Raw genomic sequence first — 9,187 nt, 5'->3', positions numbered from 1 at the left:
TTTGCTAAGTTCTCACTTAGACCTATGAATTAACTTCTTAACCTCTTCAAAAATCTCCTCTTACCACCTCAAATTAGTGACTATGCTCCCTAGAACTCATCAAGATTTGAAGATCACTTCAAGAAGCTAACTAGAGTCATAACTTACACCACCTTCTCCTTATCTTCATCAAAACCGAAATCCAAACCCCAAGGTGAGTTCATACCCCTTGTTTTCTGTTTTTATATGATTTTTGGGGTAGAATACAAGTTGCTTTGTGTAGATCTATGTGTGTATGCATGACTATGTGTGTTTTCCATGAATTATTTGGTGATTATGTGTTGATTTCTTCTCTAATCTAAAAATATGTTAAGAAACTTGAAGTTTATCACTAGGATCTTCATATAAATCTTGAGAAAAGTATGTTTTATCACAAGTATTACATGTAAACATGTAGATCTGGGATTTGTATATTTGATATAGCAAAAATAAGTGTTGTGTTCAAAGATCTATAAACTAAACTCACAAAACAGCCCTTGACAGAAAACTTTTGGTCCAATCTCGGACTGTTTTGACCATCCAAATTGAAGTATTTTTCAAAACTGTTTTACATGGATAAATATCAGATTTATACCTTTAAAATGACTACTCTTACGTCTTCATACGATTTTTCTACAATTTTTGACGAATTTTAAAAAACTGCCTATCATATTTGAAATAATTTCGGACCAACCTGTGAAGATGAGTAATTTCACACTGGTTTTAAGCCATCAAAAATTATGAGAAAAATTGTGAACAAATTAGACAAAATTTCTAAACTTCCAAAATTCACGGATCCAGATTTCGACTTACGATGATTTTTCTACAAATTTTCTAAAAACTAGTTCGGAAAAGCCAAAAACCAGAAAAATATGTCTTTTCACAAAACCAAGCCAAAAATGATATTTTTGACAAAAATGGGTTTAAAATGCTATTTTTATCACAAAGTAGTCATCAACACAAGTTTTTAACAAAATTGGAGATTGAAGTGTTATTCTTACAAAAATTGGGCATTAATTGTAAATTTTGGCTTATTGGGCCAAGAATGTCATTTTTACAAAAAGTGGATTTTAGATATCAATTATGTAAATAATCAAGCTAAAATAAACAAAACAATAACAAACGGGTTAAAAACGACATTCATATCCTTATTGGGTCTGGAAATAATATACATGTTTAGTGGGTCTTAGTGTCCTTTTACATGTATATTGGGCTCGAGATAGGTATTCATATCCTTATTGGGCCTGGAAATAATATACTTGTTTAGTGGGCCTTAGTGTCCTTTTACATGTATATTGGGCTTAGGATAGACATTCACATTCCTTTTGAGCCTGGAAATAATAGACACGTATAGTGGGCCTTAGTGGTCCACTTACATGTTTATTGGGCCTAGGAATGCGTTTTATATGCGTTATTCTTTTTATGCTATTTTAGTGGATACTATTTGCATGCTATTTGGGTCTATAAATACCTTACATGTGAAATAGGCCTTAGTTGTCCTTTCACATATATTTTGGGCCCATGTTATATAATCTGATTCCCTTTAGGTCTTGAAATGATTTACATGTTTAGCAATGCCTTAGTGGTTCACTTACATGGATCATTGGACCTAGAATGAGCTTATACATTTTTCTTCGCGTAAATTCGATTAAGGATCTAGCGAGTTTTTATCGGTTGACACCTATTAAGTGAACGATCGTAGCCTGTAGTTATAACCAGAGTCTCTTGAAGGGAGAGCAGGGATTTGTGTATAGATCTATACGGGGATGACACCCCACACCTGAGTTGTTCGCTACAGTTAGACTAACTCAGTCTTGGGTGACAAAAACCTTATTCTATTTTCCGTCGGTGTCCATGATGCCAAGACAGGTGAAATTTTCATAAATTAGTATGGTTATGACGGCTCGCTTAGAGGAATTAACGTTATGAAGTTTACGGAAGACCATTCTCTTTTCTCTTGGATCACTCGGAAACATTCTCTTACTAATACTCAACCTTGGGGGTTGGTATAGCAACTTTCTCTTGTACAGACAACATCGGGTTGTCTGGGAATATTCTCTTTACATGCTCTTACATTCTCTACATTCTCTTCACCTTTTTAGTCAAATAACAATAACATACATGCATTAATACAAGATCTAACACAAACACACTAAACAGTTTTCAGAAAATATCTAATTTTCTGGTGGTTTTCAAAGTTATACAAATCATTTTCACAAACATGCTTATGAACTCACCAACATTTTTATGTTAACCGTTTTCAAAATAACTTGTATTCTCAGGAAATCGTTGAAGCAGGATGCATATGAACGAAACAAACTAATGGATATTATGTTATACTTTGTTTCATCATACTCTTACTATTTTGACATGTAATATTCAAATACAATACTCGATGTAAACAATGAATGTTGTAATATTACATGTGTGATGATGATGATGTTATGTTTCAATTATATTCACTGTAATGATATTTCAAGATGAAGTCACGCACAAGCCCCCGGACGTTTCCGCCGTCTGGTTCGGGGCTGTGACATTTAGCAATTTGATTTTTGATGAAAGTTTGTTGTTATTGAATACAGCATGTGCACATCAAGTTAAAGTTACAATTTTGCTGTTATTGATATTGTTTACAATTGTATAGAATTTCCTAGCAAATTTGCTTGTTGTGACATCGACACATCTCAGCTATCTCAGCCTCTGTACTCGGACTCTGAGTTTTACTCTGTTTCAGCGATGGTAAGTCACCTTTCTTGGAATTCTCAATGCTGAACATTTTCAACACCATGTCCAAGTAGGTACTTTGACTAATTCCAATTAGTCTTTTACTCCTGTCTCTCAATACCCTTATCCATAGAATATAGGCAGCTTATTTGAGTTCCTTCATAGTGAAACACTTCCAAACCTGATACTCCACTCATAACCCGAGATCCATGGATCCGCTCTTGTATTTCACCTCAAACCTTCTGATTTATGACAACCCCTCTCTAGGCTGAGATATAAAGGTTCCTAACCATCGCTGAAACTAGAAGTCTCACACCTAGTCCAACCAACAGGTTCCCAAGAGGTCAAATAACAAGGCTACCCAGCCTATAAACCCCTCGGCTCCACACATTCACCACCGTCTTGATCCTGTAACTTAAGATCCAAACCTTGACCCAATGGTCTCTACCAAGTCCCACCTATATTGCCTTAATCATATGGTCCTCACCCACGGTTCCGACCCATTTAGAGCTATACATGCTTGACTCCACCTCATATCCCAATAGTCCTTAGCCCTTAACAGAGAAATACTCCTCGATTGTCCTGACCGGCGTGCCCAAGGCATGAACTGGTTCCCCATTTACGCTCATGACGACCTATAACATTAGCCAACCTCAAACTGGTGAATGCTACGACCCCATCATATTTTTACAACACCTCTAAGCAATGATGGTTGCCACCCATGGCCTAATCAGACCCTAACCATCACAACCCCATGCATCCTGAGCCGAAACCTTCCTCCAATCAGATGTTCGGGTCACACTTCGAATCCTAAAGCCTTCAACCTGGACTCAACCGCAAGCCAGCTATACATAATAAAGAAGACGCCGCCCAATAGTTGGAAGTTTTCTGAACTCCCACTTACACAATCTCAATCTAAATGCCCACTTGGGTTGTCTCTCTTCCTGGCCAGGATATGAAACTTGCCTTAGTTCCACGCCCTTCCAAACTTCCAGAACTTCTTATCAATTCTCCCCCACTTAGGATTCGACGAGGCTCTCTCATCTTTTAAATTCTGATGGATTCCCAACCCATCACCCTCATACAGCATGAACCGACTATGACATGCGCTAAAAAATACTAGCGTTCCATTGCTAGCCAAACTCAATGGTCGCCCAACTCCTAAAACCCTGAAGAATACTCTTAAAGTCTTAACCAGTCTGATAATTCAAATCACCTCTCACGACACCTCACCAATTCCTGCGTTCTTATGTTGGCGACAAAGAAAACATAACCCTTGCCCTGAACTGACGAAACTTCACCCCAGCTTCCATTCTCAAAGTACCACTAAACTCTAATCGTCTACAAACCATGCGAATATACAACTCTCTTGACACATCCAATGACTAAGCAACTCCTACAACTGAAACCACTATCTTCTTGCCACTGCTTCTCTCATAGCAACAGTGGTGGTTGATCCCAAAGTTCTTCCACAGACGACTGCCGTTCCTACGTGCTTGTCTCTACTGATTATACTAGAGGGATCCTTTTTTCTTATTCTGACTAGGGTAAAGGCACTGTCGGACATGGGATTTTTTATAACCGTGTTGCTCGATCAGTGAAACCTGAGTGATGGTCTTCTGGGACGAGACATTCGTAATGGATCCATCATAGACGTTATTTTAGATGGTTCTAATTGTGGGCGATAGTCTTCAACTAGGGGGATCCGGAGTTTTCGAAATCTATACTAGTTTGCCCAGTAATGTTGTGGCTGCAATGTGTAGGCCGTCGTTCTCTGATCCATTCTTTAGGTGAGAGTAAACCTTCTCTTTCAAAATGAATGGAAGGTAAAAAAGAGGAATTGCTTGTAGATATGTATATAGACATGCTATTTTGATGTGATGTAAGAATCGATTCTCACATAATATACTATATTAAGTGACTTACTCCCCAAAAGCATGTTATGCTCAAAGGGAGAAGCCGGTCCGCCCAATTTCAGTTGAATTCAATTAACGGGGAAGAAAGAGCTGACGATCTTCACTCGTCCATCACTCCTACTTGAAGTGAAGAGGTAGTAGGAGCATGAGATGAGGGCTCACACAGAGACGAATGTTGTCAAAGCTACTAAGGAATAAAAAAACCCCAGGAATTTTCTTCTTATTCTTATGGGGAAGAGTGAACACTATGACTGGTGGGGCCCCCTCCTTATTTGAGTTCGCACCTGAGAATCGTATCATCAAAAAGACATTGACTGGACTTGAGAGCATTCTCATTTAGTAGGTATGATCGCCAATAACTTGACTTTGATTTCACTCTGACTTACCCAAATCTATGAATTGCGTCATATAAGGATCAAGAGACGTCTGCTTCAACTTCATGTCGGGGGACCATGGATCAAGATTTCTGGTTCCCCTTCGATTTTCATCTTCGCAGTCTGCTACTATTAGAGGGATATGGATTTCTTTCCCCCGGATATCGATTTATCGGGAGTGCTACTTTTTCCATCAAAGCAATCACACCCTTAATTCACACTCATTCTGATACACTCACACCCGAAAGAAAGCTAGCTCATCTCTCAAACTAGATCTGGTTGTAGAGACTGATTGATCGGTCACCAACCTACAAGACCACGAATTTGAAGAAAGATCTCTACTTAGGCTTAAAATCTCTCTACCTCTCAAAGTCACCACTCCGTCCAGGTGTGGAGGTCAGAATCCCATCCTATCCACCCGGGCCTATGTTAGAACATTTCTGTGAATGCTATTCTGATCTAAGTGGTTTTATTGTGTGTCCTGTGCTAGGAAGCATTACTCCTCTTTTCATTCCAAATTCAAGAATACGACCGATACGATTGATTGGTCTGTGCGTCTCTCTTATTACTTTTTTGTATTCCCCTGTTCTTCGGATACAATTCGATCCTTCTACGGCTAAATCTCAATTTGTGGAAAGACTTCGATGGCTTCCTTATGAAAACATCCATTTTTATTTGGGTATAGACGTAAGCAAACGGTCAGCACAAAGGTTCAAGACTTAGCCAAACGTTAGCGAAGCTAGATTCTCATAGCGAGGCGCTTCGAGTTAGCGAAGTGTTGTAGTAGGGCCGAAGCCTTACTAAGAAGGGCTATAATGCTGAGCCAAGGACGCTCTGCCTTATCTATAGAAGCAGTCAACTAACTTCTGAACGAATTCGCTCCTTGGTTTGGTAATGGCTGAATCTATAGATAGAAAGCCCTATGATGGGAAACTACCACCTTAGGTTTGGAGAGAGATAGGACCGGTTATATAATAGGGGGAGCAGTTACAAGCTTTTTCTTTCAATAGCCGGCTAAATGACTACAGGATCATCGGTCTACTCTACCTCAATTCACCATTTCAAACCTTATACAGAAGGTTTTTCCGTACCAGCTCCTTCTACCTATACCGCAGTTGAAGCACCTAAAGGAGAATTTGGTGTCTTTCTGGTCAGTAATGGAAGCAATCGTCCCTACCGTCGTAAAATAAGAGCACCTGGCTCTGCCCATTCACAAGGACTCGATTCTATGTCCAAATATCACATGCCAGCAGATGTAGTCACCATCATAGGTACTCAAGATATTGTGTCTGGAGAGGTGGATAGATAGGACTAAGGGAATAATCTTGTTTGGTTCGGTAATGGAATCAATAGCTTACCCGAACAGGACCCTAGCTTTATTGTGAGCCAAAAATATTGATAAATTTCCCTTCCATAGGGATCGTTGTGGCATGAACTCATTTCTGCCTTTCCTCACCCCCGCCTTTCAGTTCGTTGATCCATTCAGTAGCACGGAGTCCGGAATTGGATACTTAATTGTTTGGTTATGCCATTTTAGGCTTTTCTCTCACGGAAGCCATTTCCTTGTTTGCTCTTATGATGGCCTTTCTGATCTTCTTCGTATTCTGAGATTCGCTACCATCAGTAGCCTTCCTCCCAAGGCAAGCAAAGTGACGTGAGGTGAGCGTCTGAGTGAGTTGAGTGAGGAAGTGAGGGCCCTGATGAAGCGGAGGGAGCGAAAGCTGGACCGGGTTTCACTATTGTGTTGTTTAATGCCCAACCACCTTCAAAAAGGCAAAGAAGTAAACTTAATAACCTTTTCCATTATCAGTAGCAGCAGTGGACGAATCGAGACAAGAAAAATATAGGTAGGAATCTGCTTATCTACTTGCCTTTCAACCTCAGAGCATTCAGTTCAGGTACCGCAGTGGTCGACGACTTGGCTGGGGCAGATCTTCACTCATTATCCTTCTTCGAACCTTTTGGTATGTATTTCCCCCTAACTATAGATCAGATCCAGCAGACGAGAAAGAAAATTTCGCACTGTTGTTGAGTCGTCGGACTTATCCACCAAGGGATTCGTGGAATTTCTATGGATTGCATTGGGGGAAATCTACCAAAGCTAGGCAGATAGATAGAGTCCTTTCCTGCTGCTAAGGGAACAAATACTAAAACCATTGAACCCTAACGATACTGGAGAACTAACCCAATGAATCCTTACCATAAGCCTTCTACACAATACCCCTAAACCGATCTCGACCAAAAACTAGATTAACAAACGAACACAAGGAACCAGCTACACAAGATACAACCTCTCAATAACCCATTAATGATTCACGACATACAAAATACATATAACAATTCTTTGAAGATATAACCCAACAATAACAAAGAATTAAATAAAAGATAATGCTTACCCAAACAAATATAACGTTCCAAGCAACATAAATACTGATAACAACATAAGAAAAAGCAAAAGATAACATACCAACACTATCACCTACTGGAGCACTGGCCTCCCCTTTCTGACATTGCAATGACTAGCTCCTCGGTACTAGGGCTCCCACCCTACCCTCATGACTATCAGAAATCTACAAAACAGCCGGAGTAGGTGCACTCACTGCTCCTCCCCTCCTCATCGGACATAAGCCCATCTTGTGGCCCACTTGTTTGCAGAGAAAACATAACAGGCTTTCCCCCTGAGGACAATCCCTTCTGACATGATCAATCCTGCTACACTTGTAGCAACACATACCCCTCGAACGGAAAGCTCCATCGTGTAGTTTTCTGCATATGTTGCACTGACCCTGGCCTTGCTGTCCTCCCAATCGTTGATATGAAGTCTTGGGCCTTTTCCTAGGACCCTCCCTGGCATGCACTTGATCTGGCCCCCGCTTACCTAGGTGCTCCAAATCGATCTCTTGCTCACAAAATGATAGAGTGCAACCTCTAACGATAGCCATAACCTCAACACAGAACGCGCCCAACTGCTCATCCAAGATCTCCAGAATCCCCTTCTTAACTGAACCAAAGATCAGAGGAGTCTGCTCTAGAATAGCGTGATTAATCTTTGACGAGATGAATTCTTGCATCTTCTCGCAAATCGGCTCAGTACTTGCACCTGATTCGGAACCAGGACTAGAACCTCCTTCCTGGGTGCTCCTAACCAAACTGAAATACTACATGCAAATGATCAAAACATACTTAAGAATCCTCTTCCCACAAGCTTTTTAGATTCTCCAAGACTCTCCCGATTCGAGTATGGATCATGTGCTTTCAGGAGTATGGGGCCAATACTACCTTCCATACCTATCCATACTTTCCTCATGAATCATCCTGAATCCTCTAAGACACCTACTCAAACCGGTGCACCAAAAAATCACTAAACAGCGCAAAAAAAAAACCCGTTGAAGCACTTCCTAGGCTTTCCTAAGTTCCCGACCTCACCCTACCATCAGCTGCTGAAGAACTCTCCGTAATGCCAGTTACCCACCTCGTGAATACAATCATATTCACTTAGTAGCTAACTCTCATCATATAAGACTTCCACAAAGCACAAAGCAAGCAGCATTCGTGCAGTAACACTCCAATCCATATAATGATCATAGGACATTCAACCCACACCACACAACTCATGCTATACATTCCCACCCTTACTGTCGGTTGCCTTATGCATGCAAATTATACATAGAACAGGATCAAATAGATTGTCGAATAAAAGACTCTACCCTAGGACCACAATCAAGCGAAGAACAGGAAATAAGGCAAAGTCAATTATTCTAGGGGTATAAGATCCTAACCGTATACAATTTTTAAAGCATACACCTAGTAGTTACTGATACCAATAGATATTCTCATTCAAGCATAGCATCCAATACTCCCAAAGCTACAAGGCATCACATAGCAGGCCAATCTATCACAGACTAATCAGCACTAGCATGCAATTCTACCAGCACATACAATAGACATACAAAGGCATCTACCCTAGCATTCTATCATGTGAAAACTAAGCAGATCATTAGCCCTAACTAGCATGCGATTCACAGATTCATAAATCAAATCATATCAGACAACATATATGGGTATTTTGGGAAAACTTACTTGATCTCGACTGATTGCATACACCACACCCTTTTCCTATCTTAGAAAACTATTTTCTTAAAAATACTTTTCTTT

This window comes from Lactuca sativa, chromosome 4 (assembly GCF_002870075.4).
Source record: "Lactuca sativa cultivar Salinas chromosome 4, Lsat_Salinas_v11, whole genome shotgun sequence".
Taxonomy (NCBI): Eukaryota; Viridiplantae; Streptophyta; class Magnoliopsida; order Asterales; family Asteraceae; genus Lactuca; species Lactuca sativa.
The sequence above is the reverse complement of the archived record's forward strand: the minus strand, read 5'-3'. Positions refer to the sequence as shown.